Source organism: Somniosus microcephalus, chromosome 2 (assembly GCF_052327205.1).
Source record: "Somniosus microcephalus isolate GS21.2 chromosome 2, FLI_Smic_1.0, whole genome shotgun sequence".
In the NCBI taxonomy this organism is placed as follows: Eukaryota; Metazoa; Chordata; class Chondrichthyes; order Squaliformes; family Somniosidae; genus Somniosus; species Somniosus microcephalus.
The window spans coordinates 85,257,613-85,282,383 of record NC_140988.1 but is presented as its reverse complement, the minus strand read 5'-3'; the positions used below and the strand labels follow the sequence as shown (position 1 = coordinate 85,282,383).

Here is a 24,771-nt window from a genome sequence, read left to right as displayed (position 1 = left end):
TGCGGATGACACCAAATTGGGGGATAGTCAATACTGAGGAGGACGTCAACGAATTACAGGAAGAGATTAATAAACTTGCAGAATGTGCATATAATTAGCAAATGAAATTCAACACAGATAAATGTGAGGTTATTACATTTTGTTTAGAAAAATAGGAGGTCACATATTACTTGGAAAATAAGAATCTAAATGGGGTAGAGGAGCAAAGAGATCTCAGAGTACAAATACACGAATCACTAAAATTATCGACACAGGTTAACAAAGCCATGAAAAAAAGCAAACCAAGCACTAGGGTTTATTTCTCGAGGGATAGAATTGAAAAGTAGTGAAGTTTTGTTAAACTTGTATCTAACCTTGGTTAGACCATACTTGGAGTGCTGCGTATAATTCTGGTCGCCATATCATAAAAAGGATATAGAGGCACTGGAGCGGGTGTAGAGAAGATTTACAAGGATGATACCAGCAATGCAAGGGTATACCTATCAGGAAAGGATGAACAGGCTAGGTATCTTTTCTCTAGGAAAGAGAAGGCGGAGGGGTGACCTAATAGAGGTTTTTAAAATCATGAAAGGTTTTGATAGAGTAGATACAGAGAGAATGCTTTCACTTGTGGGGAAGAGCAAAACTATAGGTCATCAATATAAGATAGTAGCAAGAAATCCAATAGGCAATTCAGAAGAAACTTCTTTACCGAGAGAGTGGTGAGAATGTGGAACTCGCTGCCACAAGGAGTGGTTGAAGCGAAAAGTATAGATGCATTTAAGGGGCGGTTAGATAAGCCTATGAGGGAGAAGGGAAGAGAGGGTTATGCTGATAGAGTTAGACGAGGAAAGACAGGAGGAGGCTCGAGTGGAGCATAAACGCCGGCACGGACTGGTTGGGCCGAATGGGCTGTTTCTGTGTTGGATATCCTATGTAATCCTGTGTAAGGCATGCAATTACAGAAGACAGGAGCAAAGCTTTTTGTGCAACTTTTCAAGGCTCAGAGATAATGCCCTTTATCGCAGTTACTCAGTCAGCTAGAGTAAAATCAAATCCTGAACGGGACAAATGTTGTACAGTAATAATGTGCATGTGTATGATTGAGACACAGGGAACCCTTGCAGTGCAGCTGACAGGCGGCAGGGTTGGGGTGGAAGGGCTGGGCGGAGAGGATGCCCCGCACCCGCCCCTCAGCAGGTGGAAGCGAGCTCTGGGGACGCTATTGGCCGGGCTGCGGCCTGTATGTAAATGAGGATGGCGGGCGGGCGGGGCGGGGCAGCGCCGGGTGCGGCCGAGCTGCGCTGGGAGCTGTTCATTCACTCAGTGCTAGTTGTGCAAAAAAAAAGGCACAGAGACTGAGCGGAGCGCGTCCGTCTGCCGGAGCTCAGTGCACAGCCAGCGTGCACCGAACAGCAGGCACCTGCGATCTGCTCTCCGCCGCAACCACACACACATTTCCAGCCCGGGATTATTGCACCCTTTGCCTCCAATCCGGCTTCTTTCACTTATTCACACGCTGAGCTTTTTTCCCCTCCCTTGTTTTTTTAAGCTAATGTTGTTTTAGGTTTGAGGGACAAATTCAGTTCGCGTCTTCGTTTATTTCGAGGTGAAATTATAAATTGTATTGGTTCTCAACACCGCGGAGTGTGTCAAACAGGTAAGAAGATATATATCTATATATACTTGGGAGGGGAGGGAATACTAAGTACTGAAGCTGAGGTGTATTTGTTCTTCAACTGTTACATGATCGCAGTCTTTTTTTTATGTACCCAGGCTTATAGATTTCTAAGAAATAAAAGAAGTCAAATGCTGAAAATACACAGCAGATCAACTAGCATCTGTAAAGAGAAAAAGAGATTCAGACTGGGTAGTAGTTAAATTGAATAAATGTAGTGTTGTAACTACTGAAAAAAATAGCTTGCAAGTACTGTGGAAAGTAACAGCAGACGATGCTTAACATTATTGTGTGCAGTAACGCTGTTGGTGTAATTGGAAATCTGTGCTTGTCACGCAATATAAGACTTGTAGACCAACTTAAAAGAGACAAATCTGGACAATTGGCGCAACATTAGATTTGGGAAGAATACATTCTGCAGGTGTCCAGAGTTTGCCCGAGGCGGGCTCCTCTGTACATTTACAGCACCGATTTCAGTTCACGTGTTAATTGCTGTTCGGTGAGGGACGAGCTGTAAATTCTGGAAGATAGTTTGAGGCTTTTAATGGGCGCTTTCTCCTTGCACCTTGCAAGGTGCCCCAGAGTCAACAACTGTTATTAAAACATTTCATATTTGTAAAGGTTCAAGGCAATTCCGATTTTTTTTCCCCTCTCTGCTTTGGTTGCGCTCTGTTTTTTTAAAAAATGGAGAAGTCTTAACTTGCCCGGCTTTGTAAGCGGTTGCAATTGCAGACAGTTGGCAGTGGACTGATGCAAGGCGGCGTTTGGCAGCTGTGGGGAGCCTGGCTGTGTTGTTGAGCGCTCTGGTGTGGGATGAAGTTCAGCCTGAATTTACATGTGAATCGGTTGAGCTTTTTATTCAGTGACCCGAGCTTTCGAGAGAATATATTAAAAATCTACAAAGTGTCAGACCCTTCAATCTCCTGTGATGAGATTTACCATAACTCCCGCCGGTAATCCCTCTGGCGGTTAGTTTACCCCATTTAGAGGTGGTTGCCTGGGGATGTTCCTATCTCTTTTCTACATTTTTGCTAACAAATGAAGTACCGCAGCTGTATAAAGCTTCAAAGTTATTTTTTAAATTGCAATAATTATATAACAATGAGAAAGTTAATTTTTTATGAAATGTTAAAAGCGAGGTTGTACTAAAGGCGTGCTATATTCATGTCTACTTTTAGTGCTCAGAGTTTTACATTTGGGAAGGAAATACTTGCGAGTCAAAATTGTTTGTTATGGACAGGGAGATGCGCCCAACTAACCGAACATGCGCAAAAAAGCATTTGTTTTCTTGGCCATAAACCATTTGTGTTTCTGAAATAGAAAACTCCCATATTAGGTAATTGACTAGGAATCGCCGATTTTTACAAAAAGATATAAAAGTTCAAATTCCAACAATGTTCAGAATCTGATTTACGTGCCGTGCGCCATCTCCATGCTAAGTACGATGTGATGGCGTGTGTATGCATTTGTGTGTGCTAGTGGTTTTGGAGAATCTTACTGGAGGTTGTGATCGGGGTGTTTTTCTTTTGATACTGCCGATTACCCATCGATGGTGAAGGTCCATTCATTGGTTTGAAGATTTTCCCGGGGTTGAAAGGGAATTTCAGCCCTCATATCCATTAGTCAGTTGTCATACACAGTTTGAATTGTCTGGTGTGTCACAGCTTAATATTTTGTACGTAGTTTCAGACCTTTCAAATAACTCTGGTGATTGTATGTGAATGTATAACGCAACTTAAATAACTTTAATAAACAGAAAATGCTGGAAATACTCAGCAGGTCATGCAGCATCTGTGGAGAGAGAAACAGAGTTAGTAATGTTTTAGGTCTGTGACATTTCGTCAGAACTGGAAAATGTTACAGATGTAACAGGTTTTAAGCAAGTGCAGGGGCAGGGAAAAGGGGAGGGGAGGAAAGAACAAAAGGGAAGGTCTGTGATAGGGTGGAAGACAGGAGCGATTAAATGACAAAAGCGATGATGGTGCAAGTCAAAAGGGAGTGGCAATGGGACAAGTGAAGAAACAAAAGATGGGTCTAGAGGAGCTGTAAATGGCAACAGCAGAACCATCAACACCACCTGCTGTTCGAAAAATGGGGGCAGTGGTTAGGATCTGAAATTATTGAACTCAATGTTGAGTCCGGAAGGTTGGAACAGATTAGGAGGCCGATGACAGACAGGTCAGAGTGGGAGTGGGACAGAGAATTAAAATGGCAAGCGACCAGAAGCTTGCAGACTTAACGGAGGTGTTCCACAAAGCGATCACCCAATTTGCATTTGGTCTCCCCAATGTAGAGGAGACTGAATCATGAGCAGCGAATATAGTACACTAAATTGAAAGAAGTACAAGTAAATCACTGTTTCACCTGGAAGGAGTGTTTGGGGCCCTGGACAGTGGGAAGGGAGGAGGTAAAAGAGCAGGTGTTGCATCTCTTGCGCTTGCACGGGAAGGGGAGGGGGTGCTGGTGTGATTGAGGGTTTCATGGAGGGAGTGGCCCCTTCGGATACTGAAAGAGGAGGAAAATAACTTGATATCTCAAGTGCGAATTATGAATTGCCTCGAAAAAAAAACCCAAAAATTTATTTTAAAAATATATGGCCTAGAAATTCGGTGGCACCCTAGGGGCCAGTCTCGCCTGGGTGTTGGAAGTACCATCCCGGAAGGAGCTGCGAGCGCCAGCCGGAAATTCAGTTTCAGCGCCCCAAGCGGAAGTGGGGCGCTGCTTGAGGCACCCCACATCCCTCTTGGGGCGCTGCAACTGAAAATCGCAGCGCAATGTGCCGCAGTGCCACACACTGCGGCATGGTGCGCTGCGGTACTGCAGGCCTTCCTCCCCTTCTTAAGGTGTGGAGATGCCGGAGTTGGACTGGGGTGGACAAATGTAAGAAGTCACACAACACCAGGTTATAGTCCAACAGCTTTATTTGAAATCACAAGCTTTCGGAGCGCTGCTCCTTCTTCAGGTGAAGTGGAGAAATGCATAAAGACACAGCTTATATAGTCAGAGAATCATGTCAGATGTTTACAGGTAACCTTTCCAACTGCCATTTATCACACCTCGGCAGAGAGATAATCACAGCAGTCAAAGGTGTGAATGGTGTCCAAACAGGTCAGTCAGGGAAACATTACATCAAAGAACAATGAGGTGGGGTCACAAGGGGTCAAATATTGCAGATGCTGGGGTCTGTATGAAAAACAAAAAAACAGACAAAAAACATTTTTTTTGGCTGGAAATCACAGCAGGTCCGGCCGCATCTGTGTAGAGAGAACAAGCCAATGTCGACTCGAGTCTGGATGACCCTGCATCAGGTGGGGTTACATGTAGCATGACATGAACCCAAGATCTCTGTTGAGGCCATCCTCATGGGTGCGGAACTTGGCTATCAGTTTCTGCTCGATGATTTTGCGTTGTCGTGTGTCTCGAAGGCCGCCTTGGAGAATGCTTACCCGAAGATCGGAGGCTGAATGTCCTTGACTGCTGAAGTGTTCGCCGACTGGGAGGGAACACTCCTGCCTGGTGATTGTTGCGCGGTGTCCGTTCATCCGTTGTCGCAGTGTCTGCATGGTCTCGCCGATGTACCATGCTCCGGGGCATCCTTTCCTGCAACGTATGAGGTAGACAACGTTCTCCAAGGCGGCCTTCGAGACACACGACAACGCAAAATCGTCGAGCAGAAACTTCACCTGAAGAAGGAGCAGCGCTCCGAAAGCTTGTGATTTCAAATAAAGCTGTTGGACTATAACCTGGTGTTGTGTGACTTCTTACATTTCCCCTTCTTAAAGGGGAGGGTCCTGCTGCAGCGCGATCAGAGACCGCGAGTGCCGGCAAAATAGCCCGGCACCGAGGAGAAGTGCCGGGCTCTTGGGACTCAGCCGGCACAACGCGGGGGGTGGGGTTAGGAGGCCGGGGACGGGAACGCAGAGAGGTGCTGGCAGGCGGCCAACAACAAAGATGGCCGACCCGCACCTCCTTTTAATTTGCGCCTCTACCGCCACAGGTAGGCCCCCCTGAACTGGTCGCAAATTGCGACCGGTGTAACAGCGGGGGGCGCTACCAAATTTCGCGATCGGGGCGGTAGCGGGGTGCTGCGCACACCGATGACGTCATTGGTGGTGGCGCAGTGCTACAGGCTAATGCCGCCATTAGTGCCCTGCTAAATTTTGCGGGAGGCATGGCCAGTGGCGCTAAACCCACTAAGTGCCCTCTTTGGGTGCTAACTGGTGGCGCAGCCCACCGAATTTCTAGGCCAATGTTTTTACGTAAAAAGTTCAGAGGTAGAGGTGGCAATCCAATTTGGTTTTAATGACATGGCCATCGCTTTCCATACATTTCTTATAATCTGCATTGCCTCTTGTTCTATTCAGACCACTTGAAAATTTTAAAACAAATAGCAATATTTGACCATCAAAAAGTAAAATTGCAATAATCTTTACTACTCACTTATGGATTAAGATGTGATTTAAATGGAAATCTAGTCATATTGTTATCGTACAGTAGATATCTCAATAGTATGAATAGCTTTTTTAAAATAGCATTCATGGTTGCTTTTTTGGGACTCCATTGATTTAATTTTTACAAAGAACTTAATAAAGAGAATAAAAGATGAGTTGGAACGTATTACGTTCCCAGCCACCTATTATCATAAAAAGGAAAAAAATACAAATGTTGAAAATTGAAGCAAAACAGAAAATGTTGGAAATACACAAAAGCTTCATCAGTATCTCAGGACAAAAAATAAGTTAATGTTCGAGGTGTAGATGCTTTGCTGGTAACATATTTGTTAATTTGCTTAATATTTTGATCATTCCCATTTGAGTTTGTATTGGGTTACCATTCCTATTTTTTACTACTGACAAATTTATGTCTCCATCATGGCCACTGAGTTTGCCATGTCAAATTGCATGAGAGGGAATTTTACTGATAATACATGTGATGTTTTCATGTGACAGGAAAAGGCCATTTTTTTCTGAAAATGATTATATTGTCTCTTTCAGGAGAGTCACTGACCTGTGCATTGTGTAAATATACTGACTGCAGTGAAGAGCCACTGACCTATGCATTGTGTAAATATACTGACTGCAGTGAAGGACTGTAGCGATACACTGTTGACCTGAGGACTTCACAAAATGATTAACAGTGTTACAGTGCCAGAGGCAGAAGGCTGAAGGCATTGCTGCACATTCAAGGTCACTTTTGTAACTCGTGAAGCAATGCCTTTCTTTATATTGTTATAATGGTTTTCATTTTATTATAATGTTGGATTTAAATTCAAAATTTAAAAATTTAGCAGAGAACTAGGACCGACAGGCACAGAAAATGCAAAGAGCACAGGCTTCTGCAGTAACAATCGATGGGTGAATTATGCTCCAAAATTAAAGTGTTATTATTTATGATGAATATTCAATAGTGTGCGATGCTGGAAGCTGCCTCCACCATCTCCCCTGAAATACATCAGTAGTTAAGCACAGGCTAAAGTTTATGCCTTTTGATTCTATTGGGAATAATTGCTGTTCGAATGCCTGCTGACATCACTTACTGTACACTATAGCTCAGTAATACTGCAAATAAATAGGATGCAGTGACAGCTGTTAAATCAGTTGGGATTACCATTTCATAGAATAATGGGTAGCTCAGATGAAATTTAAATAGTATATATTGTAATCAATAATCCATATCAGAGAACACCCCCAAGATAGTACCTAATTAAAAAAGGTCACATGACATTGTAAATAACAGCCATCTGAGGAGAAATAGCCTGGAAATATCACTTCTTGATAAAGGCTTTATAAGGCACACAGTTTCAGTTATGTGGAAAATGTTTCTTTCTGCTCAGTTTTTGTGCCACCAGCTACTTCAGAGTCTATGCCAACTTTCATGTACTTGATGCATGATGATATTTACCCAAGAGGATTGATTATCCAACACTATTATTATAGGTTTATCAAGAAGTAATCTGCAATTGATTACCAGGGAATTGTTTTCCAGTAATAAATCTGTGTTGATGACATCTGTTGTGAAATATTTCTTGTATGGTTTAAAATAAATGTTTTCTCCTGTATTTGTTAAATCTAGATTTTAAAGTTGTTGGATGTTTAATGTGTTTTTCAGTTATACTGATAATACTGTAAAAACAGTGTTTTCAGTTCTACAAATGTAATATAGATAGATCTGTCAATGGACAATAGACTGGTTTGTTAATCTATCGGTATTTAACAATATAATTTTTCTTCTTGGTCCACCAATCTGTCATGTGATTTATTGTAAAGATGTATATATTTGAAAAAAAGCTTCAAGTACAGAGAGCTGAAGGCTTGCCTACTACCCATAGTGCTTAAGGTCAATGCATGCTGATTTAAAAGGATAGAAAGGTTAGCTTTAATGGGCAGACATTCAACAGTTGACGCGGTTGTGTGCGTGAAATCTCTAGGGCATTGAGAAAGCAGCAGTAACAAGATCAGTTAACAAGACTACTAGGATGGCATTGATATAAAGTGTGTAGTCACACGTGACAGACCTATTCATTGAATATAGGTTTTGTAATACCTGCAGCGGTACTTCCTTTAAAGCAAGATCATGCTTATCATAGGTATTGATTGAATATTTTACACTAGGAAAATATAAGATGCTGAACAATTTCTCTGTGCCATTAAGAAAATCAGTCAATAAATTATGCTGGCTCTATGTTATTTGTTTTTGTACAGGCTGTGTTTCTAATCTTGTAAACTGAAACCAATGCTGCAATTAAGCTCTTAGAATATTAGTGTATGAATGTTTAATCAGTTCATATTAAATTCTTTGGCTTTTATTTTAGCAGAGGCATTAACCCATCTATTTGAAATGGATTGGTGCTTAAGGTTGGCCTTAAGATGCACTGACAATTTCCTCTGTACGTTGGGCTTAGTGAAATCTTAAACATGTTTAGAGAGAATGCACTTGTGATTTTGTTATACTTTGTGCAGAGACATAATGTTCCCCATTACTGATGCAGAATATTGACAGCACTACCTTGCTCCTTGTCATACAATGCTTGGGAGTGTGTAATGTTTAATCCAGGTGTAAAGAGTATTAAAATGTTTAATTGCCCAACGTTGCCATCTTTTACATTCATGACCACAAACTTTACTACAAAAATTAAGCAGCAATCCATAAAACTACTTGTTATGGAAAATAATTACTGAAAAAATATAGGCCTGAATTATCTGCCCATGCCATCAGCAGATTTTTCAGTGGCTCTGGGATGGGCAGGAGTGGAAAACTGCTTGGGGATGTGTTCCGCAATGTTTCTGCATTTATCCCATTTCCCTTACCTGGGGCCCAGCAGTGTGTACCATTGCCCACCCATATATGGAGAGGTTTATTGTAACAAGATGCAAATTAGGGAAATACATCCACTGATATATTTTCCAAGATATGTGTCTTTAAAATGCTGGATGCAAGAATGTCTGTAGTCCAGGTGTCCAACATGTAATGATAGTGGAGGGGGCCAAAGACATTTGTTTGCTGCTAGGGCCTGTGTAGCCGTGCACAGGCCAGGAATCACACCTCCAATATTTATATGAGACTGAGCTTGAAGCTCAGCCAGGATCAGGGCTGCATTTCTAGACAAAAATCCTGCCCTGCTAGAGATGCACACCAAAACCCAGGCTGCAATATTTAGTGGTTGCATCAAATAGAGATTTAATTCAGTTTAGATTAACTCAAAATTACTTTTTATTGTGGTTTCTCATTGTCACTATTAGTTCCTTCTTTTGTTATTCTTTACTCCCATCCTCTGCTTAAGGCAGTGGCTCATTGGGATGGTTCTATGGACACGAGCTGCCTTCTGGTACCGATCATTCTCATTGTGTAATCCCAGAAAGGGAAACATCACAGCTGACCTTAATTTTTCTGATCTGACGTCCACACATGCACAGTTAGATTGGACAGAGATCAGCAGGGGGAACCTTGGCTGATTTATCCCCATCCTAACACAGGGGCACACAGGCCAAATGTAATGCCGTTACTCAAAAGCAAAATACTACGGATGCTGACAGAATAAAACATGAAACAGAAAATGCTGGAAATACTCAGCAGGTCAGGCAGCATCAGTGGAGAGAGAAACAGAATTAACAGGCTGGATTTTACAAACCTCGGTGGGTCCGTGGCGGACGATGTCGGTGGCAGGCCCTGGCCTCGCAGTCGGCTCCAAGCCACTATGTAGAATGATTTTCCCTTGATTGGGCTTGTTAAGCTTGTCCTGCGCGTTTCCCAGCCAATTGAAGGAAGCGGGTCTGATGACCTCATTTGAAGACACGTCATCAACCGGTTTCCTTAAAGGGACCATGCGCAAATTGATTTTGACATTTGTGCTGTCAGTGTTCTCCAGCATTGAGGTGCTGCAAATTCTGACAAAGGTGCAGGGTTGCACCCAGGCTCTCCCACGACTTATGGAGGGAGTCACAGCACGCAGGGAGGTTCTCTTCCCTTCCAGTGGGTGGAAGAGACCTCCCCAGGATACTAACACAGCCTGGTTGCACATTGCACAGGAGGACCAGGCTGCAGTGGTGCAAACCTGTCAATGATCTCAGTAGATCACAAAACGTTACTGCAAAGCCACACTCAACCTCATCCTGCTGTGCCACTCATCACATCCACATCACTCTGCCTTCCCTACTCTACTCCTGCACATCCTTACTCACACCAACTTACCTTGCACCTCCACCCATCCCTCTCTATCTACATTATCACTTCCCCATCTCACTGGCCACCCCTCATACTCACCCTCATCCTAGTCCAATCATACCAAGCATCAACACACAAGGGTAGGCACTTGTGTGTTTTAGCCAATGTTCATGTGAAGTTTCTGTTAATGAGCTGTCAAACAATGAAATCTTTATTTTCAACGCTTTCCGTTCTTGGACAGATGTGTGTGAACCTTTGCAAGTGGCTTAGTGAGCTGCAGTGAATGGTGAGACATAACGGTACCCCCCTGCAATGCTGATGAGTGTGAAAGGAATGGCTTGGGCATTGTAGGGATGCTTTATGGTGTTGGTGTGGGGTGGTGCTAACCTGGCGAATCATGTGGCAGCCAGGATGTCAATTGAAATCAATCTGGCCATGGTGAGGCCATCCCTGGCCTCCCAGGCAGCAATGTGGTCAGGTGCTGATACTCTCTGTCCTGTTCAGCATCAGGTGATTGCAGAGAAGGTTGGTGTGGTTGTTGGTGCTGCTGGTGTGCCTGGTGATGCTGCTGTTGGGGCTCATTGTGGTGGGATTCTGAGGACCAATGTGAGAGAGTATAAAGTGCACCCATGCTGATGGAATAGATGGCAGGTGAAGGAGAGATAACAAAGGGATCCGTCAATGGTGGGAGAGGTAATGAGGTCAGACTGGATGGAGACTTGTGTAAAGACTTGCAGCATTCTGAATCTGTAGTGGAAATGCAGTTTAGTGAAGCCAGTGGTTAAGGGAATATATCGCAATCAGCTGGGAGCTTTGATTTGACATTTGAAGCTGTCAACTCATCAGCTGATTCAGTGGCCACTGACCTCCCGCCTCAGCTTCACTGATGAGGTCTAGGCACAACGGGAAACCAGTGAGTGACCTGTCAAAATCAAAAAGCTGGGAAAAAAGCATTGTTAAGTGGCTGTAAACAAGACACTAATGATTTCAATTGCCTCCCCCGCCGCTTTGTGTCGGGTCTGCTCAGCGCTGGCAGCTTCGACATTTAGGAAAGACACGTGGCGGCGGGTTGACAGCGGATTCCTGGCCCGCTGTCAAGAAATAAAATTTTCCCACCCGACCTGCCCCCAATCGCGCCCGCTGACCCCCAGGAAAATTCTGCCCAACGTTTCAGATCGCTGACTTTTCATCAACCTGAAACGAACAGGCTGGATTTTCCCGGGTCCCACCCGCATGGTGCGGGTTGGCAGCCCCACCGCGCCGCCCCCCCCCGTCCCACCTGAGTGAAAGGTGAAAGTGGGCGGGCTGGAGGCGGATTGGGGTCGGGGTTGACATTTTTTCAACTTTCCCTTCCCCCCTCACTTCCAACCCACCCGCTCTTACCTCAGAAAATTCCAGCCATTACCTCGGTTTCTCTCGCCACAGATGCTGCCTGACCCGCTGAGTATTTCCAGCATTTTATGTAATGCCTTTACTGTTGCCTTAGTTGAGATCAGCGATCTCAGTATGAGCCATGGATTGTAGTCTGTCTGGCTCTTGGCTCACACTAGCCAGCACACTTACCACAGGCAGAATGTACCATTATTTAAGATTTTTCTTCCAATGTGTAGTCACTATTATGCCCGTGGCTTTCATTTTGGCTTTAATTGTATGGTTTTCTTTTTCCTTTCTTCCCACTCACACATGCTTTCTAATTTCTTTTCATCATTGAAATCAGGTTTTGTCTCTGACTTGCCCACATCTGTTGATTACTTTTATCTTGGAGGACATCAAGTGACATAATTGGGATAAATCCAGTCATGAAATTCTGTTTAGTAATGTATTGTGTTCAATGTATCTGTATAACCTTTACTAAAATTATATTTTATGTTTTGCATTAAAACTGCTGAAAAGCTTATTTTCATAGCTGTCATTTCATCCTTATTTCTTTGACTTTTACTTCAGGACTTGTGCTGACTTAATGGGGCAATTTTAACTCCCCATGAGAGGTGGGAGAGGGTCGGAGTGGGGGTTAAATTTGGTAAAATTGGGAAACCCGAACCCAACCAGCCGTGAATGCGTCTATTTCTGGTTTAACCTGGGCGGGTTTGGGAACATCCGAGGAACCCACTCTGGAGAGGCGGGTCAGCGATTACAATATTTAAATGAGGCTCCGTTCCTCAGATTTTGGGAGCCAATTAAATTTAACAGCTGTGAGCCGGGTTTCCCAGGGCTCGGGAAACCTGACGGCTGAGGGGAGGTGGGTGCTACCAGGTCCAGCAGGTAAGTGCTTTTCCAGCACTGCTTGTGGGCCAGGAGGAGCAAGAGTGCTTCCCGCCGGCCCCTCAAGCAAACCTGCTGCTGCGATCTCTCCCCCGTGATCTATCGCTCGTGATCCCTCCCCCTCGATCTCTCCCCTTGATCTCTCCCCTCAATCTCTCCCCCACGAACTCCCCTCCCGCGATCTCTTACCCCATGATCTCTCCCCACAACCTCTCCCCCACGAACTCCCCTCCTGCGATCTTTTACCCCATGATCTCTCCCCATGATCTCTCCCCCGCGATGTCTAACCCCACGATCTCTCCCCACGTTCTCTCCCACGCGATCTCTTACCCCATGATCTCTCCTCACGATCTCTCCCCTGGATCTCTCCCCTGGATCTCTCCCCTGGATCTCTCCCCTGGATCTCTCCCCTCGATCTCTCCCCACGATCTCTCCCCCACGAACTCCCCTCCTGCGATCTCTTACCCCATGATCTCTCCCCATGATCTCTCCCCCGCGATGTCTAACCCCACGATCTCTCCCCACGTTCTCTCCCACGCGATCTCTTACCCCATGATCTCTCCCCTGGATCTCTCCCCTGGATCTCTCCCCTCGATCTCTCCCCCATGAACTCCCCTCCTGCGATCTCTTACCCCATGATCTCTCCCCACAATCTCTCCCCCACGAACTCCCCTCCTGCGATCTTTTACGCCATGATCTCTCCCCATGATCTCTCCCCCGCGATGTCTAACCCCACGATCTCTCCCCACGTTCTCTCCCACGCGATCTCTTACCCCATGATCTCTCCCCTGGATCTCTCCCCTGGATCTCTCCCCTCGATCTCTCCCCCACGATCTCTCCCCCACGAACTCCCCTCCTGCGATCTCTTACCCCATGATCTCTCCCCACGATCTCTCCCCCACGAACTCCCCTCCTGCGATCTCTTACCCAATAATCTCTCCCCTCGATATCTCCCCTCGATCTCTCCCCGCGATCTCTCCCCTCGATATCTCCCCGCGATCTCTCCACTCAATCTCTCCCCTCGATCTCGCCCCACAATCTCTCCCCCGCGATGCCTACATAAACTTGTCAGGCTATAATGATACCCTCCTTCCAGCAGTCGCAGTACAGCACCAGCACTGGGGGAGGGTGTCATTACAGCATGGCAAGTTTGTATAGGTAGCTTCTATTGTAATTGTGGATATTAAGAATTTATAATGTCAAAGTTGCCCAGAAGTGTTTGTAAAGAATTTTAATATAAAAAAGTTAGTTGCTCTGCCATGGCATTGCACACGCAGAGTCAAGACCAATGCTAGTCTTCAGGTGAAGTGGAGTTAGAGGGTAGCGGATAATTGTGTAAAGTCTGTGGGTTGTGCAGTTAATTACGACACAGACTTCAGGAGTAACATACAACAGGACTTTACTATTCGAAGGTCAGGGCGAATCTGCCCTATAAATCATGCCACAGCACTTATATACCGGTGTGGTCACCGTCGGTATTACCGTATACAGAAGCCAAACAAGTAATGCCACACCTAAAATAGTTCTCTTAAAGGTGAACGGTTACATACAATAGTCTCTTAAAGGTAGACGGTTACATACACTACAAATTGGATCACGCACACACATGTAATTCAGCCCCAATTTTAAAAGCTTACATTACGTCCTTATTTTTGTATCTACATTTTAAATTCCTATATTCACATTTGTAATGGAAACGGCCTGTGTAAACCTGTCCTGTTATAAATTCAACTTTGGCGGGGGTACAAAATGGCTGTCAACGGATCAGATGGCCATTATACATCCCATTTAATTTTCCTTTCTATTGCTGTCACCTCCATTCTATCTTACCTATCTTTGTTGTCGTTTTTCAGTTTTATCTCTGTCCCGCCTTTTCTTTTTCTGTTCTCTCTTTATCTTATCTTCTGCGTCTCTTCCCTTAACTCTTTTTGCTTTGCTTGCTGTTTTTTTTGTGGTGGTGAGCCCGTAGGGTGTGGTGTAGCACAAAAAAGAGCCATCAACAGCTGCAGGATGCATTTGAGGAAAAATGTTACCCTCAGTAGCTCACTTCCAATAGTCTCCCCAATCACTTAGGTTTCCCATTTGCTCATTCCCATTGTATCCCCTACCCCTTCACCTTCCGACTATTGCTGGATTGCTGGCTGCACTCGGGGAAACCAACACTGCAGAACGCGTGCAACAAAAAAATTAAGTTACTGATTGTGGAGCCCTAAGCCCTGATCCCGCGGGCCACTGCCAGCTGGCGGTACCACCCACCCCGGCCTTCAATCGCTCCCCCCAAAGCCTGCGATCTCCTGGCCACATCGTTTCCCCACTCCTCGAGGCCCGTGATCCCCTCTCCACGGCCACCAATCAATCCCCTCTCAAGGGGCTAGCAATGGCCTGGACTACCATCACTTAGATTCTGGACCTCCTCTGGCAGCGCCATTTGTATGGAAATGAGGTCCACTGCCCAAAAATCGGGATTCCTCGGGCCCTACCATTTTTACGCAGGGTAAGTATCCAGCGTTGAGGTTGGTCAAGGTATTTGACATAGCTCCTCCCATTGAAAGGAGGGGAATGATTGGTGGCCAGGGAGAGGGGATCACGTGCCTCAGGGAAGGGGGAAATGATCAGTGGATTGGAGATCGCGGGCCAAGGTTTTTAAAATAGCTCCTCCCATTTTCATGCAGTTTTGCCAGTTTTCATGCTGTTGTCACTTAGCCTTAAAAATAATGAGCTAAGTGGCCTAGCAGCAGTGTGATACTGGCCCAAGCTTTCCTGTGGCAGAGCAACTAATGGTGCCCAGAATTAGTTAGACTTGCCCTTCCCGTTTAATGTCGATGATATTTTGCAGTGCAAGCTGCTGGATGTACGAGATGTAAACGGCGCAGCGCCCTCTACTGAGCATTAGGCCTCAGGAGGCAATCAACTGTGGATTTCCTTAACCAATCAGACTGAAGTATTGGGAAATTAACAGCGCAAGGTCAGAACAAGGAAGTGTAAGTTAGAATTCAATGTCAATCAGGTACAGAAAGCAAAATAACGAGAAGGAAAGAAAGATTGGATTAAGAGAGAGAGAAAAAGGACACAAAAAGAAAAAGTAAAACATTTTAATTAAAATTAAAAAAAAATCTCCAACAACAATTGAAACCTGAAAGAATGAGACTCCACACTTGCAATAGTTAATTTTCAGTGCCAGACAGTTGAATGGCAATAATTAACACTTAACACATTGTTAAAGGCATAGTTACACGTGAAATGACTTGACTTAACTTTCTATGGGGCATTTCCGTCTACAGTGCAACAACAGGAACTTCACGCCGCTCAATGCATTTGAATGGGGAGCCAGACAGCAAGGTGCCATTATCACGAAGCTATGGGAGGAGCGGTGCATCGCCAACAGCAACTTTATGATTTCTGTGTTTAATCGTGCATCTGCACTCGCCTGAAGTTGCTGTGACGTTTGCACTTAAATTGCTGTTATTTTGACAGCAGATTTTGGGCCAATGACTTTATAATAGATTCACTGAATCATACTTTTACTCTTAAATGTTGCTGAATATATGTTTGAACCCCGATAGAAGTTGTTTTCTTTTCAGAGTACTAACAATCTCTTAGCCAAAAATATAGCAAAGAGAAATTGGGTGGGTGACGCCACCTGTTAGCGCCTAAAGAGGCAGCCAGTGGCTGTAGCGCCACTGGCTGCGCCTCCCGCGATATTCAGCAGGGGCGCTAATGGTGGCGTTAGCCTGTTGCGCTGCGCCGCCACCGATGACGTCATCAGTGTGCGCAACGCCCCATTCGTGCCCCAATCGCGATATTTGGTAGCGAACGCCGCTGTTGCGCTGTTCGCTACCCGCGCCCGGTTCACGGGGCCTTACTGCGCCGGCAGAGGCGCAAGTTAAGGTGGAGGTGCGGGGCGGCCGGTTTTTTCGGCGGCCGCCTGCCAGCTCCTCCGTCCCCGGCCTCCAGATCCCCCTCCCGCGGCATTGCCGGCTGTTTCCCGAGAGCCCGGAACTTCTCCACGGTGCCGGGCTCTTTTGCCAGCACTCACGATCGGGGTTCGCGCTGCTGCAGGCCCCTCCCCCTTAACAATGGGAGGAAGGCCTGCAGTACCGCAGTGTGCCGTGCGCTGCGGCACGTTGCACTGCAAAATTAACTTTCAGCGCCCTAAGTGGGACGCGGAGCGCCTCGAGCTGCGCCCCGTCTCCCTCTAGGGGCACTGAGGCTGAATATCTGACGATCGCTACTGCTCCGAACGCGGCGCAAAAATCTGTGCCCAGGTGAACTTGGCGCCAGTTTGGTGCCTCACCCCAATTTCTAGGCCAATGTTTCAGCAAAATACTTGAAGCTCAAGAAACAAGATTGTGGTGTTCCGAATAAAAATAAACATCCATAAAATACCAGAGAGTTGGTTTCACCAACTGCTGTGCATTTATCAGCCCTTCTAGACTTCAAACTAAAACAAGCTTCAGAGAACATTATTTAGTGGCCGCTCTGTATAAGCTTGCTATTTTCTAAAAGAAGAAACAGATTTAAAAAGACCTTCCAGCTCCAATGAAATATGCAATTACTCACAGAATCACAGAAATCACAGAAACCCCACAGTGCAGATAGAGGCCATTTCGGCCCATCGAGCCTGCACCGACACATATCCCACCCGATCCCCGTAACCCCTACACCAACACATATCCCACCCTATCCCTGTAACCCCACGTATTTAATCCCCCTAACACTAAGGGTCAATTTATCATAGCCAATCAACCTAACCCGCACATCTTTGGACTGTGGGAGGAAACCGGAGCTCAATGAAAATGAAATCAAATAGACACAAGGCAGCACTACCAAGCCTCAATATTCAGACTTGTACATTTTTTCTGTAATTGTAATTGTAGCTTAATGAAAATTACAATCCAAAGTAGTTTTTAAAAAAAGTGAACCTGACGATCAATTCGCTCAACTTCCCATGTAAACCTATAGATACTGGCTCTGCTTCAAATAAATTCTGCATACATAATTTAAAAAAAAATCAGGTGCATATGAAGAAAGATTAAGATGACTGTTATTGGTTCTCTTCCATAAAACAAAATCCCTTTGTTGACTGTTGGCAGTGCCACTACTGATTCGCCACTATGCTCAGTGTGGCGTATTCAAGTTCGTTTTCCAGTAGAATTTGGCGTCAATTTGCCACTGGAGTTTCGGAGCGCACAATGTTCTAACTAATGACATTCGTCGCCAAAATCGCCGATGCAGGAAAATCTGGGCCACTACTAGTCAGCCTCCCAAATCATTGCACATGGGGAGTCACAAAAGTGTAGTCGTCAGATGAAGTGGAATTTGATGATAGGGAATTACTGGATGAAGCCAAGCAGACATAATTCAGATCCCATTTTAAAGTCATATATTCTAACCTTAATTTTTTATTATCATTATAAATTCCTATGTCCACATTTATAATGGAAACTCTCTGGGCTAAAAATTTGGGGGCTTAACGCCACCCATTACTGGCAAAAAATGGCAGCTGGTGGTGGGTCCCGCAGAGTCCTCCATTTTGGTCCTCTCCGTAGCGCTGCTGGTAAGTATTAGCGCCCTGCAAAGAAAATGGCGGATTGGTGACATCATTCAGCGTGCAACACCGACTTAACGTCACCATGGCCAACTTCGATCTTCAGCACTGGGTCGTAACCACGCCAGGGAAACCAGAGACTGTCAGAGGTGCTGTCAGCACCTCTTAGAGGGACACACACATTTTTCAGGTAAGTTTGCATTTAAGCTTTTGGACTGGGTTTTTTTTGCTTCTATTGAATAGCGGCTTGCTGCAATAGATGCTATAAGTTTTTTAAGTGAGTATGGCGTGCTGCTGGATGCTTTCAATGCCTCGAATGGCAAAGGAAGACCTCTGAGAAAACGGAAAATGCTGCAAATACTCAACAGGTCAGGCAGCATCCGTGGAGAGAGAAACAGAGTTCATGTCTCAGTTTGAGATGCTGCCTGAGCTGCTGAGTAGTTCTAGCATTTTATGCTGGCATTTCAGATTTACAGCATCTGCTCGCAGAGGGAAGAGGAGGAAGCAGAAGAAAAGGAAGCAGAAGAGGAGGAAGCAGACGGAAGGGTGCAACCCAGACAACCCCTTTCTGACCAGGATATCCCGGATCGAATCATCCACCTGCAGTACCAGTGACCACAACCCCAAATCCCCTTTCAACATTAGTCCCATACCTTACCTACCCTCTGTTACTGACGATTACAGTGTCCTCTTGGCCACAATGCTGAAATTAAAGCCACAAACTTTCCAGTCCAACTCTATACATTTATCCATCCAATATGACATAAAGAAATCAACTCATCACCCTTATGCATTCCCAGTGGCTACAGCATGGCTGCTGGAAGGCTGCTGACTTTCAGCGGGGGACACTGCAAATGGGCTTGCAGGTCGACCTTGAGGAGCTGGTGGCTGGGAGTGTCAAATTAATATTCTTATTGTTCGTCTTCACTTCTCTCCTTCTTCTTGGTTACCCACTGGCTGGATGCATTTCTTGGGTGTGTGAAAAGAGGAAGACACAAGGGTGCAGTTGTAGTGAGGGGAGGGCAGGAAAGCATGAGGTGCATGCCAGAAGAAGGATAACTTATGAGGATACAAGCATTATGTATCCTTTGAACCCCGCCACTGACCAAGGGCTCAGCCATGCCCCTGTCAAGAATGGCCTGCACCGTCTCCTCCAAGGGGGTGAGGTGAGGCTAGGAATGGGAGATGTACCTCATGATTGGTACAGATTGTTGGTAAGTGAGTGATGGGGGGGTGGAGTCGTGCATTGAGCAGTGTGTGAGGCTGGTGATTCAGTTGGTAGGAGATGGCTTTTGAAGATGCATTCACTGACCTTGACCAGTGGTCTGAGGTCATGGAGCTTCTTTGGGCACTGGAGCCAGGTGGTGGGGGCGACACTGCTGGCAGTGACGTCCTTGGTGATGTGGCTCCACATTGTTCTTTCTGGAGGGCCTCCTGGCCCCTGTGGGTAGAGGACCCCTCCTGCATAAGCTGGAGTGCTGCGTGTGAGTCACTGGGTGCCCTTTCCCTGGTTTGCTGAGCCATCTGTGTTAGTGCTGAAGCACTTTTATCATTTTTTTAGGTGTGAAAGACAATTCAGCTTTAAAAACTGAAGACTGCCATTTGGAAATTATTATTAATGTTTATGTTGTTTTGGAAAAGCAGTAAGGGTTGAAAAATGCATTTTTTCACTTGGTATTAATTTTTATTAGTTTTGAATGCATTGCCCCTTTAATTCCTAGCCCCTTTAATTGCCCACAATGCCTTGTGAGCTACGCAGCCTCGCTCCCAGAGGCTGTGAGAAGCAGCAACACCGACTGTGGATGGGAACTTTGGGTCGGAGGCCTCCATTAACATCACCAGGTAGGGCGTTGCACGGTAAGTTAGCCCTGCACCCCACATCGCCAACCCCCAGAGCCAATTTTTCAATGGTAACGCTGCGGCCATCTCCTCTAGCTACATTCTCTTTTAAACCCATTCTCTACCCATTTCTGTCTTTCAGCCCTCCCTCTCTCATTACCTCACTCACTTTCAACTCTTCTTTCTCTCAACCTGTTCACTCTCTTTCATCATCCTCTGTCTCTCATGCTCTTTTTCTACCACCCTGTCTTCCAACCAGCTCTCTGTCTTGCAAACCCCCTCTCTCAACCCTACTCTCTCTCTCCCCCCCCCTCTCTTCTCCTCTCTTCCTTCTGTCCTCCTTTCATATCTGTTTTATCCTCAAAGAGGATTTGTTTGCTTTTAAAATTCAATTTCTTAAAAAAAATCGAGTTGACATTGGCAAAACCTATAATAAATGTGGATGTAGAAACATATAATAGAAAAAAAATTCTGAGAAATACGCCTGACAACAGGAAGTCAAGTGGCACAGACAGGAAGGACTCGATTTTGCCAAGCCTGAGGAGGCAGGTTTGGAGGCATGTGAGTTGTAAAAAATCGCAAAAAATGGCGGGCGGCTCCGATCCCGCCTCCAAGCAATTTTCCCACATTTGTGGTTTCAGACCCCGTTTCCATCCCGCGTCCAAGATGCGGGATAGGCCGTTAAGGCCCTTAACTACCAGTTAATTGCCTCTCTAATCCCATTTTGAGAGGCCTTTCTGAATTTAACACATTTCTCTCATCCTGCACATCTCCTCTGGAACATGCCAGTGAATCCTGGCAGCCTCACAAGTGGATTGCTTGCTAACAGCTGCAGCTCCACCATTAAAAAGTAGTTTTCACCATTGATCACTTGCAGGTGGCAGAACGTTGTTGTCTCAGGTCTGAGGGAACATTTAGCAGGCCTACTCATTGTTGTGGTAGTTTGGAGCCTGACACCCATCTCCAGTGTGACCTCCTGGGAAACCCCTCTCCCCACCTTGCCTGAGCGCTTCCTCAACTGAGGCATATACCAGAAGCATGGGAACCATTTATTTCCTTTCCTCCTCGACATCAGATTCAGACAAAGACCAGCCGCGGCAGCAGCAGAACCCTGAACAACAGCACCACCAACAGCAGGAGCAACAACAGGAGCGCCAAGCTGCTGCTCACCCACCTGAAGCTGCACAGGCCAGAAGGCGCCAGCGCGCGACCACAATGCTGCCCGGGATGCAAGGGACGCACTCATGTTGGCCAGATTTGCTTAGCCTGCAGAATCAAACACTTTTGCCTTTCACCTTTTTACCAGAGCATCGACAATGGACAAGAACCTGCAGATTCCTATCACTCTGACCACCATACTGATAATTGCAAGTCGCCCTAAGCCCACAGTGTGGAAGTCCCATTTGCGAAATGACACAGGCCACAACTTCAACAGTTTGCCATCAAATCTGTTTATCATAACAATTCAAGGATGATTTGTCAAAAATCAATACAACAGAACACCCTTGTGATTACTTGGGCTTTATCTTCCTCTTACACATGCTCCTACATGGTGCTTCCCCTGTGGCTTAGCAGATGTGGAGGCCCCTTGCTCACTTTCTTGCTGCTCCTTTCTCAACACCTTTGGCGGCCGTCCTCTGGGGTTGCGAACCTGTGAGGGCTCGGCAACAGTCTGCTGCTCCTGCGGCTGTGCAGGGGATGAGACGCCCATCTTAGTTGGGTGAGGACTCTGGTGGGGCTCTGACCGAGGGCTTTGCAGTGGCATGGTCATGTGAGCGCTTGGAGAGGAGTCCCCACTTGTTGTCTGCCACCAACATCCCTCTCATGGGTCAGCCCCACTTCAGAGCTAGCAAGTGGCTTGACAGCACCTTGCTGCGCTTCAGGGGGGCCATGAGGACCCGTTTCTGCACTGGAAGTCCTACTCCAGAGGACTTCCATGAAGGTCTGGTTTCTATGCTCAATAGCTGACCATCGCTCCTCAAGAGATGTCAGTCTATTCTGAACAATGACCATGTTTTCAAGACCGTGGCGACTAAGCTCCTCCATGGCTGTAGTCATCCTCTCCTCTACCGTAGCCACTCTCTCCTCTATGGTAGCCAGCCTTACCACGGAGGTAGCCATCCTTTCCACGGAGGTTGCCATCCTTTCCATGGTGATGCGTTCATGCGCCAACGCCTCCACAAAGGCTCTGCTCATGTTCACGATGAACTCCTCCATTTGCTCCACACTCACAGTGACTCTGGAGACAAAACCTGCCAGAGACTCCTGCACCTGTTCCTGGAGATCCAGCAATGCTCTCTTTCTGGATGGACCCGGAGGCACAGGGTCGACATGGAGCTGAGCCGAGCTGGGAAAGTCCTGCGCCCTCCGACGAGGACTCTCCACTGCTGTCCCTGTCTCCACCACCTGTTGATGCTTACTTGTGATCTGTGATACACCAGGTGACAACACTACTCTATGTCCCGAAGGTACCACCGAGGTGTGATTGTCTGCGCTGATGCTGGGTGCACAGAATTCTGCTGACGCTGCGCTCTCAGAGGTTGCAGCTTCCTCTGAGGAGTCTTGAGGCTCACGCTGTTCCTCCTGGATGGTCCTGTGGGGGAGTAAAGGAAAGAGTTAGAGATGTGAGGTAAAGTTTGCATGCACATTGAATTGTGCAGATGATAATAAGTCAATCTGTTAGAACATCAGAATCAGTATCAGTCACTCATGCAATGTCAGTGAGAGAGATGCTAAACTATTCTGTCTCCAGCTTGCTGTGATGCACCCGCCTGTCCGTCCCCCACTTGCGAATCATCCTCCACTCCGGCGATCTCCAGTGCCGCCTCCTCTGAAGTGGTGAGCTGGGCTACTGAGGGTGGCCCTCCTCCTGTCCTCACTTTTTCCCTCTTATTGTGGGCTCTCTTTTCCTGCAATGAGGGACACAAGTGGAGTTTGAGTGAGAATGAAGGAGTGAGTGTAGAGAATCCATAGCATAGATGCTTAGAAGGAAACAAAGGGCCCTCCCTGTGTGTTGTAAGTTGTTGTCATTGCATCACAGTGATAGGGAGTGTGAGGGCTGCATGGTCGAATAGTTAAGTGAATGTGACCATAGAGAGAGAGAGAATGGGTAAGGGTTCAGGGATGTAAGGGTCAAGTGGGATGTGGAGGAAGAGGTTGGCAAAGCAGAGTGCTGGTGAGGAGAGATGATGGGGATCAGATTGAGTGTGATGGGAATGTCATAGTCACTTTTCCTGTGCAGAGAAGGTCATGAAACCTCTTCCTGCACTGAAGCCAGGTTCTGCTGCACATAGAAATTGCGTTTATCTCTTGGCCCACTTGCAGCCACACAGCTTTAGTCTGCTGGGGAGGCTTTTTCCTCAAGGGAAGAGCACCTCATTATTTGATCTTGCTCCCTCCACCAGAGCTTGGAGGGAGGCCTCATCGAATCTTGGAGCACACTTTGGTCCACTGGTGGACATAATTGCTGAAGGAAGCGCTCAGAACAATGGGCATAAAGTTTAAAGGCTGAAAAAGAAGCAAGGCTGCTTGCAGGCCTTAAATCCAGCAGCATTGATGACATCATCGGAGGCGACTTTCTGTATGAAAAGGCTCATTGGGCCAGGGGTTTCCACACGCTGGAAATCAAGGGCCCAATTAGGGCAAAATCGCACTTTTGTTCCACTTCACATTGGAGTCGGGGTCCTGACACGACGACAACCTGACACGCTGCCAGCACGGCCCCAATGACAAAATCCAGCCCGAAGTGCGTGCAGATGTACAGTTTTAATATAGATGCGTGTATAATTTATAATTTTCTGTTGGAAAGAGGATGTTTATTTTCTGCAAGTTGGGGTAATGCACTGAAGGAGAGTCTGCATGTCTGACATCAGGCTCCTTATTTTACAAAATTGGTTGAGGTAGTAGCAGAAAAGTAAGACTAACACTAACTTCCCACCAATTAAATAGAAGTTCATAATATCGCTAAGTTATATTTATTAAAAAGAATATTATGCATTTCTCAGAATTTTGGCATATATCATTGTTCGTAGCCCCAAATTCAGTTAAACAGTTGCTTCTTTTGAGTTCTGAAGGTAAATAATCTGGTCACTGGAGTATCTAGAGTAAATGGCACACAATAGGAGTAGTTTTTATTTGTTAACAACAACAATATAGCTGCAGGACTCACAATTCTCAGTAAAGCAAATTGTAGGTGGTCCAGTGCATATTCTCCTTTCATTAGAATTACATCTGAAGCCATTTAGCAACACAGTTGAATATAAACTGTTCTTCAGCAGGAAGAACATCATGTGGTGTAGGACTCATTTTAGAGTGACTAGATATTTCTTGTGATAGTGTTTGTGGTGGAGAATTAACAACAGATAAATCATCCAGTGTGATCTTTACTGTAAAATAAATATTCAACAGAATTTTAAAAAAACATACAATGAACTAACTTACAATAGGGCAGTAAAGGTTCATTGTATAATTATGTTGATGTTTCTGCAATTAGTATTGACGAGTGGTTTCATCAGTAATGAATTAAAGTTGTTAATTAGGCTTTCCTGATGGCTCAGTAGTGAAGTGCACTGTATGGTATTGTACTGAGCCACACACACACATAATTTTGTTGCCGGCATGGAGATCCTCGAATAGGGTCACCCACTCAGCTAGGCAACTCTGGTTGTGTCAATTATGGGGAACAACCTATGTATTCTGGCATGGCTCCATCACAAGGAGGAGCGGTAAACCACCTCAAGCTGGCTTTAGTGCCACTCGAGTTCCTCAGCCCTGGGAATCATGCTACAGGCTGGGATACTTGTAT

General features: G+C 45.9%; 1 protein-coding gene across 4 annotated transcripts in view; it reads left to right on the top strand.

The window, feature by feature from the left end:
* The first annotated feature begins 1,291 nt into the window (after nucleotides 1-1,291).
* The window catches only part of fstl5 (follistatin-like 5), a 1,173,542-nt gene continuing 1,150,062 nt past the window's right edge, over nucleotides 1,292-24,771 (top strand). For 2 of the 4 annotated variants that reach the window (XM_086010874.1, XM_086010870.1), the window contains exon 1: nucleotides 1,292-1,639. The gene's annotated coding sequence lies outside the window, so the exon portion shown is untranslated. The remainder of the gene's footprint in view (nucleotides 1,640-24,771) is intronic. The other 2 variants (XM_086010888.1, XM_086010881.1) reach the window with 1 other exon arrangement.